This window comes from Ranitomeya imitator, chromosome 1 (assembly GCF_032444005.1).
Source record: "Ranitomeya imitator isolate aRanImi1 chromosome 1, aRanImi1.pri, whole genome shotgun sequence".
In the NCBI taxonomy this organism is placed as follows: Eukaryota; Metazoa; Chordata; class Amphibia; order Anura; family Dendrobatidae; genus Ranitomeya; species Ranitomeya imitator.
Window position 1 is genome coordinate 703,762,065 of NC_091282.1, and position 16,561 is coordinate 703,778,625.

The window sequence follows — 16,561 nt, forward strand, 5'->3', positions numbered from 1 at the left end:
CCGCATTGTGCCGCCCGGGGCGGACCGCCTCCCCCGCACCCCCCTTCCTACGCCACTGATTACAACCCATCGGCGACCCACAATCACATCATGGGCGCCAATGGGTGAGAGAATGATGCGCACGCATGTTGGCATGTGCTATATGCTGCTGTCAGAGATTGACACTGGCATTTAACACGCGCCATACATGTAAGGCTGATGTCGTAAAGGTGTTACCTGAGGACCCCCTTCACCACTGTGCCACCCAATATCCTGTGGGCCCCCTTCCCCACTGTGCTACCTCTATTTTCCTGTGGGCCCCCTCCCCCACTGTGTCACCTCTATTTTCCTGTGGGCCCCCTCCCCCACTGTGTCACCTCTATTTTCCTGTGGGCCCCCTCCCCCACTGTGTCACCTCTATTTTCCTGTGGGCCCCCTTCACCACTGTGTCACCCAATATCCTGTGGGCCCCCTCACCCACTGTGCTACCTCTATTTTCCTGTGGGCCCCCTCCCCCACTGTGTCACCTCTATTTTCCTGTGGGCCCCCTCCCCCACTGTGTCACCCAATATCCTGTGGGCCACCTCCCCCACTGTGCTACCTCTATTTTCCTGTGGGCCCCCTCCCCCACTGTGCTACCTCTATTTTCCTGTGGGCCCCCTCCCCCACTGTGCTACCTCTATTTTCCTGTGGGCCCCCTCCCCCACTGTGTCACCTCTATTTTCCTGTGGGCCCCCTCCCCCACTGTGTCACCTCTATTTTCCTGTGTGTCCCCTCCCCCATTGTCACCTCTATTTTCCTGTGGGCCTCCTCCCCCACTGTGTCACCTCTATTTTCCTGTGGGCCCCCTCCCCCACTGTGTCACCCAATATCCTGTGGGCCCCCTCCCCCACTGTGCTACCTCTATTTTCCTGTGGGCCCCCTCCCCCACTGTGCTACCTCTATTTTCCTGTGGGCCCCCTCCCCCACTGTGCTACCTCTATTTTCCTGTGGGCCCCCTCCCCCACTGTGTCACCTCTATTTTCCTGTGGGCCCCCTCCCCCACTGTGTCACCTCTATTTTCCTGTGGGCCCCCTCCCCCACTGTGTAACCTCTATTTTCCTGTGTGTCCCCTCCCCCATTGTCACCTCTATTTTCCTGTGGGCCCCCCTAAACCGCCACCAGCGAGGCCATTTGACACATTGAATGGACTCGACCCCCATCACCCATGCCTAATAAAGTAATCAACCAGTTCTGCATGCTATGGAAAGACTGTGCATATAAGGAACAAAATTCCAGGACTACAACAGATTAATTTTATTGCTCGATAATATGGTAACTACAGCAAAATACCAGCCGCTAAACATACTACAATGTGGATCCTATAATGGGGAATGCAGAAACTAAACCATAACAAAGGGGTAACCACAGTCTGACTACCTGTATAATAGTGGATGCTTTCCTGAAACGGAAAGTACTTGCAAGCAGCATAATACAAAGAATAGCAGGTTTACCCAGAATCCTTTGCAGTAGGCGGAGCTATGCAAATCATCTCTTTCCACCCCTGTCTAATCCACAGCGCTTGGAATCGCCAAGCGTGCAATGCTGCGGATTAGTTTCTAAATTTACACAGCCAACCAATTCCTACCTGTGGACACGTGTTTCGGGCTTTAGGCCCTCATCAGCACAGGGCTGGAATTGGTTGGCTTTTCGGTCTCTCCCTAAGGTGGCTAGCATGTATGTATTACCTGTATAATGACATCTGTGATGCCTCAAAAACTATTATACCGCATGTATTGTAGCCAGCTCTAATAACTCACTAATTCACAGATTTTAGTTCTAGAAACCACCATTACATACAGTAGCTGGGCTGTGCAGTAACCAATTCTTAAACCCACTTACTATTACTACCCAAAAAGTGATGAGTGTATATAAAGAGAAAGATACTATAAACAAAGAGTAATTAAAAGCCATACACAATATAATATTGACATTATAACCGATCATTAAATAATTTAAATAATTTCTGTAATATTTGGACATAGTAAATGAAATAAGCCTATAGCAGAAAAGTCTACAAAGGCATTACTAATAACCTTGCCATGCCATTGTTAATTGCTTTACAGGCACTTGATAACGTATACCATTAACCCTCTCCAACTGGGACAAAGGCATTGGAAATAGGCACATCGCCCTTCGTGTTAATGCACTTGATTTCTTCACCCTTAGGCGCTCCCACTGGCTCAAGGGCATCGGGATGCTTCCCTTAGTCACTCCCACTGACTCCAGGGCACCCATATTAAGTACATTGCTCTTCAGTTTAATGCCCCAGATTACTGCATTGTCCAGACAACAACCTTGAAAGAAATAGGAGTTGGTCAATATAAACAGTCAAAATCTGTGCCTCAGCATTCTCAAGTCACAGGTACTATTCAGGACCTCGTCCAACACCCCAGGCATATGACCTGTCCAGGTGCTATTCAGGACGTCAGTCCAATACCCCAGGCATATAACCTGTACAGGTGCTATTCAGGACGTAGTCCAACACCCCAGGTATATGACCTGTCCAGATGCTATTCAGGACCTCGTCCAACACCCCAGGCATATGACCTGTCCAGGTACTATTCAGGACCTCGTCCAACACCCCAGGCATATGACCTGTCCAGGTACAATTCAGGACCTTGTCAAACACCCCAGGCATATAACCTGTCCAGGTACTATTCACGACCTCGTCCAACACCCAATTTGTATGCATGTAGAATATGATTGCCATGACCACAGGGACTTTACCATAACAGGGTCTTGTAAGATATAAATGCTTCTGCAGACCAGGGGGCCATACCGCGATGGTCACTCCTCCACACCATGGGGCCATACCCAAGATGGTTATCCCTCCATACCAGGGGGTCATACTATGATGTACACCCCTCCAAACAGTGGCCATACCCGAGATGTTTACTCCTCCACACAAGGGGTCATACTATGATGAATACCCCCCTAAACAGAGGGTCCATACCTGAGATGGTTACCCCTACTGACCAAATTATAATTAGCTTCAAGGAACCACTAAAAAAGAAACAAATAAGTGCTTTTTTTTTTTAATAATACACACCTTTATTAAAACAAACATGCAATAACCCAACAAAGCATAAATAACCTTAGCTCGCTGGGAGGAGTCCTTGAAGCTCATAAGATCTGGCGATTACCAAACATAAAGTGAACATAAAATGTACCAATTACTCCCAGCCGTTACCCCACTGGCTCGGGAGAACCATAACCACAGGGTTCCAATGTTCACTTGAACTTCCTGAGGATCCGACCAAACCCTTGCCGAAACAACCCTCCACATTGCACCAGATCCAGAACCATACTTAATACCAAAAGGAGGAATCCATATCCCAATGGATCCCCCAGACCAATTTGTAACCAACTTCAAGGACCCCCCCAACTGCCCGGCTCCAGGTAATCCACTCAGTCTGTGCTATCCACCACCTTAGGTAATATAAAATTAAGCACTCGGTGTTCTGCACCGTCAATGTTGTGCTTAAGAATAGCTCTATGGGAGGTGGAGCCGCATATTCATTACTGTAATGAGCGGTATCATGTGACCGCTCAGTACAGGAAGAAGCTGCCAGCGCCGGGGAAGCCAGGGACCTGCAGGGTCGTTGGAAAACCAAGGAGTACAAGTGAGGGAGACACTCCAATCCAGCAGTGGCAGGGGAACACTGGCAAAGTTCTGGGAGAGTTTTCTCAGACCCTCCCATCGCAGTGACCCTGAGGCACAGGGTACTCTCACAAGGAGTGCAAAGTTTGGGAAGATGCTGAGGGAGTGCTTTGCTGACCGTACCAAAGTCCTCGGTGATTCCTCTGTGCCTTAAAATTATTGGGTATCCAAGCTGGACATGTGGCATGAACTGGCTCTCTATGCATTGGAGGTCCTGGCCTGCCCTGCCTGTAGCGTTTTGTCAGCATGGGTTTTTAGTGCCGCTGGTGGAATTATAACTGAAAAGTACATCTGCCTGTCAGCTGAAAATACTGACAGGCTGACTCATAAAAATAAATAAGGGCTGGATTGGGCCAGACTTCTGAACACCACCGAATGATAGCAGCGTAACATAAAGTCAAATCCTGTGTCTTTTTTTTCGGAGGTCTATTCCCATGCACCTCCTCACACCCACACATGGGTATACGCTTCCTGATTTGGGCTATTTGCTGTTGTCCTCCTCCTCAACCTCCACCATCATATCACCAGGGTGACCGTGGACAAATGTTTGTCAGCCCATAAACTTAGCGCATGGGCATTACAAGTATTGGAGACCCGCTCCTTTATAATGGGAACTTTTTTTTATGTGACCCTCCTCTACGTCTCTTCCAAGGGGCATTGGAGTGCCTCCAAATTTTTGGCAGCCATTGCATTCACTGCATAGGCAAACACTATGGGAGACCCACTTCCTAATAATGTTAACATTGTTTTCAGGAGGCCCTCCTGTACGTCTCTTCAAAGGGGTATTGGGGTGCATCCAAATTTTTGGCAGCCGTGCCACTGCATACGCAATAACATGATAGGAGACCCACTGTTTAATAAGGCTGCCGTCACACTATCAGTATTTGGTCAGTATTTTACATCAGTATGTGTAAGCCAAAACCAGGAGTGGGTGATAAATGCAGAATTGGTGCATATGTTTCTATTATACTTTTCCTCTAATTGTTCCACTCCTGGTTTTGGCTTACAAATACTGATGTAAAATACTGACCAAATACTGATAGTGTGACGGCAGCCTTAAATGGGAACAACAAAGCATAGCCGGCTGATGGCTCTCTGAGAATAGTGAGGGCCAACTGCTGGCCCTTTAAGAAAAGTAAAGGCTGCCTGATGGCCCTATAGAAATAGACTTTGACTTTCCCAGTCCCTCCTTCTTAAATGATAAAGGATGGGTCTGATGATGTGTCACACACCACATGGCCAGATAAGGTTGTAAAATGTTAAAATGACATTTCCCAGTTAATGCATTTGTCTTGGTTGAAACGTGTGAACATAGCCCAAGGTGTGGAGGAGCATTTTTGGTTTTGGTTATTTATTTTGCCTTATATACAAATCATTACCATGGAAAGAAATGTTCCTAAACATGATTCCCAGGAAAATCCATTTTTATTCTGAGTCTGTAAAAGTGTCATAAGACTCTAACAACATTGTTCACAGCAGTGACCTGGGAGTCAGAAATGCTTCCAGGGGTCTTCCCCATGCGGTCCCCATGTCATTTGAGCACTGTTCCCGTTCCCATCAATTTCTAGTCCCTTTGCAGACCGCTGGGGGGGCCGCGGGAAAAATACTCAAGTTTCTCATAGACTTACATACAGCATTTTAGTGCTCGCCCATCACTCATCTAAATGTGTTGTATAGTTAATACTTTTATTGTCAATTTTTTAAGGTTAACCTATGAACTCTGGATGTTGCTGAAGTATCTAAATTTTTATCCGGAATAATCTTAAAATCTCCCATTAACCCCTTCATGACCTTGGGATTTTCCGTTTTTCCGTGTTCGTTTTTCGCTCCCCTCCTTCCCAGAGCCATAACTTTTTTATTTTTATGTCAATATGGCCATATGAGGGCTTATTTTTTGCAAAACAAGTTGTGCTTTTGAACGACATCATTGGTTTTACCATGTCGTGTAGTAGAAAACAGGAAAAAAATTCCAAGTGCGGTAAAATTGCAAAAAAAGTGCAATCCCACACTTGTTTTTTGATTGGCTTTTTTACTAGGTTCACTAAATGCTAAAACTGACCTGTCATTATGATTTTACAGGTCAGTACGAGTTCATAGACATCAAACATGGCTAGGTTCTCTTTTATCTAAGTGGTGAAAAAAAATTCCAAACTTTGTTAACAAAAAAAAAAAATTGTGCCATTTTCCGATACCCGTAGCGTCTCCATTTTTCATGATCTGGGGTCGGGTGAGGGCTGGAGGTTTTAATGATACCATTTTGGTGCAGATACTTTTTTTGATCACCCATTATTGCATTTTAATGCAATGTCACGGCGACCAAAAAAACATAATTCTGGCGTTTCAAATTTTTTTCTCGCTATGCCGTTTAGCGATCAGGTTAATCCTTTTTTTATTGATAGACCGGGCAATTCTAAATGCGGCGATACCAAATATGTGTATATTTGATTTTTTTTATTGATTTATTTTGAATGGGGCAAAAGGGGGGTGATTTAAACTTTTATATATATTTTTTTTTTCACATTTTTTTTAAACTTTTTTTTTTACTTTTACCATGCTTCAATTGCCTCCATGGGAGGCTAGAAGCTGGCACAACGCGATCGGCTCTGGTACATAGCAGCGATCATCAGATCGCTGCTATGCAGCAGAAATGCAGGTGTGCTATGAGCGCCGACCACAGGGTGGCGCTCACAGCAGGCCGGCATCAGTAACCATAGAGGTCTCAAGGACCTCTATGGTTACAATGCAGAAGTATCGCTGACCCCCGATCATGTGACGGGGGTCGGCGATGCTCTCATTTCCGGCCGCCTGGCCGGAAGCGCCGGTTAAATGCCGTTGTCAGCGTTTGACAGCGGCATTTAACTAGTTAATAGCAGCGGGTGAATCGCGATTTCACCCGCCGCTATTGTGGGCACATTTCAGCTGTTCAAAACAGCTGACTTGTCCCAGCTTTGATGCAGGCTCACTGCCGGAGCCCTGCATCAAAGCGCGGTATCTGACCTCAGACGTACTATCCCATCCGAGGTCAGAAAGAGATTAATATTAGAGTACCTTTTTGGTGTTGATATACGTTTTCCATTAGTCTGTTTAACCTACTGTCTGTACGTTACTGTGCACAATCCTCCTGACAGGTTCCTTTTAATATATGAAATCCGTCCGTTGGTATCAGTGATTTCCTGAATTAAGAGAAAAGAAACGTCCCTAATTAATGTTAATACCCCAGCTTTTTTGACAGGAAAAGAAGGTCTAAAAATATTTGGGTTATTTTAGATCATTTTGAGCATTTATATTTCCTTAGGTGTGGCCCTCTATATGGTTATCCTTGCATAATTCAACTATTACCATATTTTCAGACTATAAGATGCACCCCAAATTTAGAGAATGGAAATAGGAAATAAAAAGTAATGCGAAATTGGGTCCATCTTATAGTCTGAACATAGCTTACCGGGGCGGCGTATGCATTGGTGAAGTGGGCAGAGCCGCCATCAGAGCATTACTGCCCTGACTGGCATATGGGGCCCGAAAACCAGAGGGGGCCCGCATCGGGCTCCGTCTCTTCTGACCTTCGGGCCCCTGTGGCAGGACCCTGATGCTTCAGTAACTGAACCTGCATCCAAGACTCAGGTTCAGTTAAACTCTATTGCCTTCCGGGACCTGGCCCGCACGGCAATAGTTAAAGCCGCCAGCCAATCGGATGTCAGCGCGCATGTCGCCGGCTATATGACGTCATTCTCATTCACCGGCGAGTGAGCGCTGAGATGTCTGGAGGGATCATCATCGCCGCAGGAGCGCAGCAAGGTGAGAAAAAGGTTGTTTTTTTAATTTTTTTTTTATTAAAGCAATAAGTTTCACCGACACGATGGAGACACATGGACCATGTGTCTCCATCCTGCCCGGGGGCAGGATGGAAGACACTTTTGCAGGATGGGAGACACTGGGGCAGAATGGAGACACGGGCACCTGATTGGAGACACAGGGTCAGGATTGGAGACACGGGGTCAGAATGGAGACACGGGACAGGATTGGAGACACGGGGGCAGAATGGAGACACGGGTGCAGAATGGAGATACGGGGCAGGATTGGAGACACAAGGGCAGGATGGGAGGCACGGGGCCGGGATGGAAACACGGAGACAGCATGGGAGATATGGGGGCAGAAGGTAGACACAGAGACAGGATTGGAGACACGGGGTCAGGATTGGAGACACGGGGTCAGGATTGGAGACACGGGGTCAGGATTGGAGACACAGGGGCAGAATGGAGACACAGGGACAGGATTGGAGACACGGGGTCAGGATTGGAGACATGGGTCAGAATGGAGACACGGGGCAGGATTGGAGACACGAGGGTAGATTGGAGACGTGGGGTCAGGATTAGAGACACGTGGTCAGAATGGAGACACAGGGAAAGGATTGGAGACAAGGGCACAGGATTGGAGACACGAGGTCAGAATGAAGACACGGGGACAGGATTGGAGACACTGGGGCAGGATGGGAGACACTGGGGCAGAATGGAGACACGGGGTCAGGATTGGAGACACGGGGTCAGGATTGGAGACACGGGGTCAGAATGGAGACACAGGGCAGGATTGGAGACACCGGAGCAGAATGGAGACACGGGGCAGAATGGAGATACGGGGAAGGATGGGAGACAGGGGGCGGGATTGAGACACAGAGACAGGATGGGAGATACGGGGGCAGAATGTAGACAAGCGGCAAAATGGAGACACAAGGCAGGTTGGGAGACACGGAGGCAGAATGGAGACAGGGGGCAGGATTGGAGACACAGGGGGCAGGATTTTTTTTAAAGCAAAATGTTTTACCGGTAGGATAGAGACAAATGGACCATGTGTCTCCATCCTGCCCAGGGCAGAATGGAGACACAGGGACACTGGGGCAGGATGGGAGACACTGAGGCAGGATGGGAGACACTGAGGCAGGATGGGAGACACTGGGGCAGGATGGGAGAAATGGGAACAGGATTGGAGACACGGGGACAGGATTGGAGACACGGGGGAAGTATTGGAGACACGGGGCAGAATGGAGACAAGGGGGAAGGATTGGAGACATGGGGGCAGGATTGGAGACACCGGGGCAGAATGGAGACACGGGGCAAAATGGAGACACAGGGCAAGATAGAGATACGGGGCACAATGGAGACATGGGGCAGAATGGAGATGCAGGGCAGGATTGGAGACACGGGGCAGAATAGAGACACAGGGGCAGGATGGGAGACATGGGGCAGGATGGGAGACACGGAGACAGGATGGCAGATACAGGGGCAGAATGTAGACAAGGGGCAAAATGGAGACACTGGGCAGGATGGGAGACACGGAGGCAGAATGGAGACAGGGAGCAGGATTGGAGACACAGGGGGCAGGATTTTTTTTTAAAGCAATATGCTTCACCGGTAGGAAGGAGACAAATGGGCAGGATGGGAGATACTGGGGCAGGATGGGAGAAACAGGTACAGGATTGCAGAAACGGGGACAGGATTGGAGACATGGGGCAGGATTGGAGACATGGGCCAGAATGGAGACACAGGGGCAGGATGGGAGATATGGGTGCAGGATGGAAGACACAGGGGCGGGATGGAGACAGGATGGGAGATACGGGTTCAGAATGTAGACAAGGGGTAAAATGGATACATGGGGTAGGATTGGAGACACAGGGGACAGGATGGAGACACAAGGGGCAGGATGGAAACATGGTGCAGGTTGAAGACAGATGGGGCAGGCTGGAGACAGATGGTGCAGGGTCATGGGGCAGGATAGAGACAGATGGTGTAAAATCATGGTGCAGGATGGATATGATGGAGACAGATGGGGCAGGATCATGGGGCAGATGGGGTAGGATCATGGGGCAAGATCATGGGACAAATGGGGCAGGATCATGGGACAGATGGGGCAGGATGGGGAGATCACGTGGAGGCAGGAGAACATATGGCTGGAGTCAGGAATGAGACACACGGGACCAGGATGGGGGATATTATTACTTATTTATTTTATTTTTTGAGGATAGTATTTAAAATGGGGGAGGCGGTCCTGTTACTGTGCAGCGCAACACTGTCCCCTTTTTTCTTCATCTGGTGTTGTTTAGAATTTGGGAAATAAAAAAAGTTATGTGTTCTGCAAGTGGAACTCTAGATAACTGTGTAATTTCCTTCAGAGACGAGCCCTGGCTGGAAGAAGTGACGGCGGTCTGTGCTGGATGAAGAAGAAATGCAAAGATGAAGGGCTTCACCTAGAGACGTCACTGGTGAGTCAGTGTGTTACCTGTACACTGACACTATACACTTCATACTATATATAACGATCCTGTGTACAATGTCACCAGTAGTGTTGAGCATTCCGATACTGCAAATATCGGGTATCGGCTGATATTCGCTGTATCGGAATTCCGATACCGAGTTCCGATACTTTTGCGATATCGGATACCGGAATCAGAGACTGCGTGTGTGTGTGCGGGTGGGGTCTGTGCGTGACCGTGGGGGGTCTGTGCGGGCCTGCCGGGGGTCTGTGTGGGCTGCCGGGGGTCTGTGCGTGCCTGCCGGGGGTCTGTGCTGGCCTGTCGGGGCTCTGTGCGGGCTGCCGGGGGTCTGTGCGGGCCTGCCGGAGCTCTGTTTGGGCTGCCGGGGATCTGTGCGGGCCTGCCGGGTGTCTGTGCGGGCCTGCCGGGGGTCTGTATGGGCCTGCTGGGGGACTGTGTGGGCCAGCCGGGGGTCTGTACAGGCCTGCCGGGGGTCTGTGCGGGCTGCTGGGGCTCTGTGCGTGTGAAGGATTCTTCATGGTAATAATGAGAGAGAGAGAGCGAGAGAGAGCGAGAGACTTGATTCTTCCTCCATTTATACCAATATTTAACATCCACATACAAGCCATGACTCCACCCTTGCTTCTGGTATCTTCTGTGGCAAATGTCCAATAATCTTCCGGCAATGTGAACATTGTCATTGGCAATTTGAACATTGTCATTGGCTGCAGTAATCATCACCTTCCTGCAGATGGCATCCTAGTATTTGGGAAGAAAGTTCTTGTGTAGGATGCTGCAACCCCATTTGGGATGGCTCCAAGATGTCCATTCAAAGAACAATGGTTTATCACCCAAACACCACAGTCATTGTGTAGCAATATACATATCCATAGGCCGAAGGCAGGATGTCTATAGGTACCGTTACACTAAACGATTTACCAACGATCACGACCAGCGATACGACCTGGCCATGATCGTTGGTAAGTCGTTGTGTGGTCGCTGGGGAGCTGTTACACAGACAGCTCTCTCCCTCCAGCGACCAACGATCAGGGGAAAGACTTCGGCATCGTTGAAACTGTCTTCAACGATGCCGAAGTCCCCGGGTAACCAGGGTAAACATCGGGTTACTAAGGGCAGGGCCGCGCTTAGTAACCCGATATTTACCCTGGTTACCATTGTAAAAGTTAAAAAAAAAACACTACATACTCACATTCTGATGTGTCACGTCCCCCGCCGTCAGCTTCCCGCACTGACTGTGTCAGTGCCGGCCGTAAAGCAGAGCCAGAGCACAGCGGTGATGTCACCGCTGTGCTCTGCTTTCCGGACGGCGCTCACAGTCAGTGCAGGGAAGCTGACGCTGGGGGACGTGACAGACATCAGAATGTAAGTATGTACTGTTTTTTTTTTTTTTTTTACTTTTACAATGGTAACCAGGGTAAATATCGGGTTACTAAGCACGGCCCTGCGCTTAGTAACCCGATGTTTACCCTGGTTACAAGTGAACACATCGCTGGATCAGCGTCACACACACCGATCCAGCGATGACAGCGGGTGATCACCGACCAAAAAAAGGTCCTGATCATTCCCCATGACCAACGATCTCCCAGCAGGGGCCTGATCGTTGGTCGCTGTCAAATGTAACGAGATCGTTAGCGGGATCGTTGCTACGTCACAAAAAAGTGACGTTGCAACGATATCGTTAACAATATCGTTATGTGTGAAGGTACCTTATCTCAGGACCACTGGCTTATAATGGAAACCCACTGGAGTTGTGTACATATGTAGATAATGATAGGTCTCAAACAGGATAGAGGCTATTCATTCAAGATTTCCACAGTGTATACCTGTATCCTCCATTAGGCTTTAAAGTACCGTTACACTAAACGACTTACCAGCGATCACGACCAGCGATACGACCTGGCCGTGATCGTTGGTTAGTCGTTGTGTGGTCGCTGGGGAGCTGTCACACAGACAGCTCACTCCAGCGACCAACGATCAGGGGAAAGACTTCGGCATCGTTGAAACTGTCTTCAACGATGCTGAAGTCCCCGGGTAACCAGGGTAAACATTGGGTTATTAAGTGCAGTACCGCGCTTAGTAACCCGATATTTACCCTAGTTACCATTGTAAAAGTAAAAGTAAAAAAAACCAGTACATACTCACATTCCGATGTCTGTAACGTCCCCCGCCGTCAGCTTCCCGCACTGACTGTGTCAGCACCGGCCGTAAAGCAGAGCACAGCGGTGACGTCACCGCTGTGCTCTGCTTTATGGCTGGCACGCTGACAGTCAGTGCAGGGAAGCTGACGGCGGGGGACGTGACACATCGGAATGTGAGTATGTACTGTTTTTTTTTTTTTTTACTTTTACAATGGTAACTAGGGTAAATATCGGGTTACTAAGCGCGGCCCTGCGCTTAGTAACCCGATATTTACCCTGGTTACAAGTGAACACATCGCTGGATCGGCGTCACACACTCCGATCCAGCGATGACAGCGGGTGATCAGCGACCAAAAAAAGGTCCGGATCATTCCCCAGCGACCAACGATCTTCCAGCAGGGGCCTGATCGTTGGCCGCTGTCACACATAACGAGATCGTTAGCGGGATCGTTGCTACGTCACAAAAAGCGTGACGTTGCAACGATATCGTTAACAAAATCGTTATGTGTGAAGGTACCTTTAGGGCCAATATTCAATTCGTAGGTAGATGCACCATCTGCCTTATCACTAAAACAAAGGACATCACAAAAAAGAACACAGGCCTGACCGCCTAATAGGTTTACAGTCTTGTGTCTGGTTTATCTCATCAACAGAATCCTGAACATATTCAGCACTCATAAATTCAATATATTTCTATGGTACGCACATTGTCCATGTTGTCTTCCAACATACCCCCCTTGTCTGAAGGACACATATAACTGTTAAAGGGCCACAAATCCAGAATCCTCTTCACCACTGTAGTTGATTCTTCTTAGGGCAAGGAGTCTACTCTTGACATATTCACTCACCAGCTGCCAACATTCACTCCAAAAAAAATTAACTTTGTTATAACTTGATTTCTATTAGGACATTGAAAGAGGCATGAAAAAAATACACTTCAAAGTATACATAGGATCATTACATCACACAAAAATCATATAGAAAACAAACAATTTCATAATTTGTGATAGGATACCAATTTCGTACTAGGATTTACCTATAGGTTTCGTTTTGGAATCAAACAACCTTTTTTACTGTGCCCTCTTCTGCCACAGTTCCCACATACTACAATTTCTTTTAATTCAATGGGCATTTGTACATCTGTATCACATGATGCAATTTTGACATTGGCTTGTCCTTTCACAGTTAAACTCAGAATTTTCCTATATAGGTAACGGGTAACACAGCACATATAGACTTGTAAAAGGATTAGAATTACAGAAACAATAAGCAATATAACAATCGGGTGGATTAAATAATTCAGTATGCCATTTGCTGCATTTGAATGACCAAAAATTACCTCCCACCAATAACCCTTAGCATTATTTTCCAACAGATGGGTAACTTCCTTTAGTTCATTTTGGTCATGATGTAATAGAATTGTGGCATTTGCCTTTTCTTGATTAAGCTTCATCAATAAATATTCATCCCTATTAAATTTTACCAACCATTCTCCGAGTTCTTTCCCTATTCCTAGGCTTAAGGCTTGCAAATTAACTGGAGTGTGGTATTTCAGATCAATTGACAGATTAGCAATAGTAGGAATTACATAATCCCAGTTAGGTGTCTGGATTTTTGTAACTCCACTAAGAGTGCACCATGCTACAGATGTCATTACATAACAATGTTGTGTTGTTATAGATACATTGGCGGTACTTAGGAGAAAGAAACAAGCTCTTTGATGCCCTAGATATAAGATTGGTGCTTTGTCTTTTGAGATTGATTCCCCATCTAGAATACAAGTGGATGAATTATTCCAGCACTTGTCTTCAATTAACCTAAACTGTCCTGGCATACATAGAACATTATGGTTCCTTTGTATGCATAGAGAAGTGTCAACCTGTTTCCACTTTCCATTTCTCCTAATTACTTGAGGATGTTCTAATCTAGGGTGTAGTAATGTAGAATCTCCAGTTAAAATACCTTTTGAATTAACTTTATATATGAGCTCTAAAGGTGAATTAGTATATGGAATAAATGAAGAAGCATAGCATTTCTCAAAATCATAGTTGTTGCACCCAACCCATGCGTTCACCCACCATTTTGAATGTGTACAACTCATGAGTTCAGGTAACACAGTAGTGGCTTGAGACAACCACTCAAATGGCCATTGTCCATCATAAATAGATTGTACTGCTACCTTAATGTTAGTTGATAATTCCATTTGTCCTTGTGTAGAGACTAGAGCCTAGGACATATTCCTACTTCTTGCCAACGTATCTTCCATTAATTCTTTAAAATGTTGGATGAAATCTTTTGCTACTCCGATATAAGTGTTTACATGATCTTGTTGCAAATTATTAATTATATCATTGATTTCTCTTTGCATTTCAAAACCTTTCTTGCTATTTTTGTCCTTAAACTACTGATATCAACTTCATTAATGACACCCATACCTTTTCCTAATCCTCCCAACAGTGTGCTGAAAGTATCTCTTTGCCCTCTGTCATTCTTTGAATTAAATAGTTTGTGATTGTGTTTTATCTGATTTCCTGCATTTTTATTAGTAAACCATCTATATAGGGCATGTACATGATTTAGTGTATATCCTGCACAAATTGGGTAGTAGGTTTTTCTCAGCCATAGGGAGATATTAACTCGCCAAGTGACAAACGCATATTGAACGTCACTAGCAATTGTTTGAGTAGAATCTAGGTTGACCTGTAAAGGGTGTTCCTGTTCTAAGTACAATGTCTGCTGACTGCTGTCAGATTCATTGATGGTGACACATGGGTGAATTTAATCTGGAGCGGCATCAATAATGTGCATCTCACCTATCTCTATTTCTGGTGTTCCACATGCCCAATAACCAACCATTTCTCTATAGCATATATGGCTCAGACAGTGAACCAATTATAAAATTTGGCCCTTGCTGAACTGACATCTCAACCTCTGTAGCATCTCCAATGTATGCCTCACAATATGTGAGGGTAATCCTTTTTGGCCTGAACATTGGGAGTATATTATTATGCCAATATTTACCACATACAAACAAATAAATATTCTCCTTCTTTTAAGTTGCCACTAAAAAACCCCAAATCTATCCCCTTTTCCTCATATTTGTTGGGTAACTTAGACTCTTCCCCCAACCAGTATCCAGTTTCATTTACATACACTGTATCCCTCATGAATGGCTGTAGTGATTCTGGATCTATATTTTGTACTCCTTCCATATATGTTAACCTCTGGGTACTAGAGCTATGATTGACTCTCCCAAAAGAAAAGACAACACTATACTGATTGCTGGTACCCTGATAATATCTCCCAGGTACCTTTTTACCCTCTGGTATCAGTCTTACTGTCCTACTTTTAACACCATTGTCTTTATAGTCGCTATTTGCATCAATGGTTATGTCAGGGTGTGTACCGTATACACTCGAGTATAAGCTGACCCGAGTATAAGCCGACCCCCCTAATTTTGCCACAAAAAACTGGGAAAACTTATTGACTCGAGTATAAGCCTAGGGTAGGAAATGCAGCAGCTACTGGTAAATTTCAAAAATAAAAATAGATGCTCTATACCGTTCATTATTGCCCCATAAGATGCTCCATATAAAGCTGTGCCATATATAATGCTCCATACTGTTCATTATTGCCCCATAGATGTGCCATAGAAAGCTTTGCCATATAGTGCTCTGCACCGTTCATTATTGCCCCATAGCTGCCATATAGTGCTGTGTGCCGTTCAGTACTGCCCCATAGCTGCCATATACTGCTGTGTGCCGTTCAGTACTGCCCTATAGCTGCCATATAGTGCTGTGTGCCGTTCAGTACTGCCCCATAGCTGCCATATAGTGCTGTGTGCCGTTCAGTACTGCCCCATAGCTGCCATATACTGCTGTGTGCCGTTCAGTACTGCCCTATAGCTGCCATATAGTGCTGTGTGCCGTTCAGTACTGCCCCATAGCTGCCATATACTGCTGTGTGCCGTTCAGTACTGCCCCATAGCTGTGCCATAGAAAGCTCTGCCATTGCTGCTGCTGCTGCAATAAAAAAAAAAAAATGCCATACTCACCTCTCTTGATTGCAGCTCCTCTGCGTCCGGTCCCGGCATCTCTGCGCAGTGACTGATCAGGCAGAGGGCGCCGCGCACACTATATGCGTCATCGCGCCCTCTGACCTGAACAGTGAGAGCGGAGTGACGCCGGGAAGATGGAGCGGCGCCCAGCGGCTGGAACGCGGACAGGTGAATATTACATACTTACCTAGTCCCAGCGATCCTGACGCTCCCTCTGCCTGTCACAGCTGGTCTTCGGTGCCGCAGCCTCTTTCTCTATCAGCGGTCACCGGCACCGCTGATTAGAGAAATGAATACGCGGCTCCACCCCTATGGGAGGTGGAGCCGCCTATTCATTTTTCTAATGAGCGGTCCCACGTGACCGCTGAAGAGGGGAAGAAGCTGCAGCACAGAAGACCGTGGGACGACAGGGGGAGCGT

At 46.8% G+C, this 16,561-nt stretch overlaps 1 protein-coding gene across 1 annotated transcript in view; it reads left to right on the top strand.

Annotated features, from left to right (window-relative positions):
• LOC138643049 (carbohydrate sulfotransferase 9-like) overlaps positions 1 to 16,561 on the top strand; it is a 150,758-nt gene that overhangs the window by 94,531 nt on the left and 39,666 nt on the right. The gene's annotated exons all lie outside the window — the stretch shown is intronic.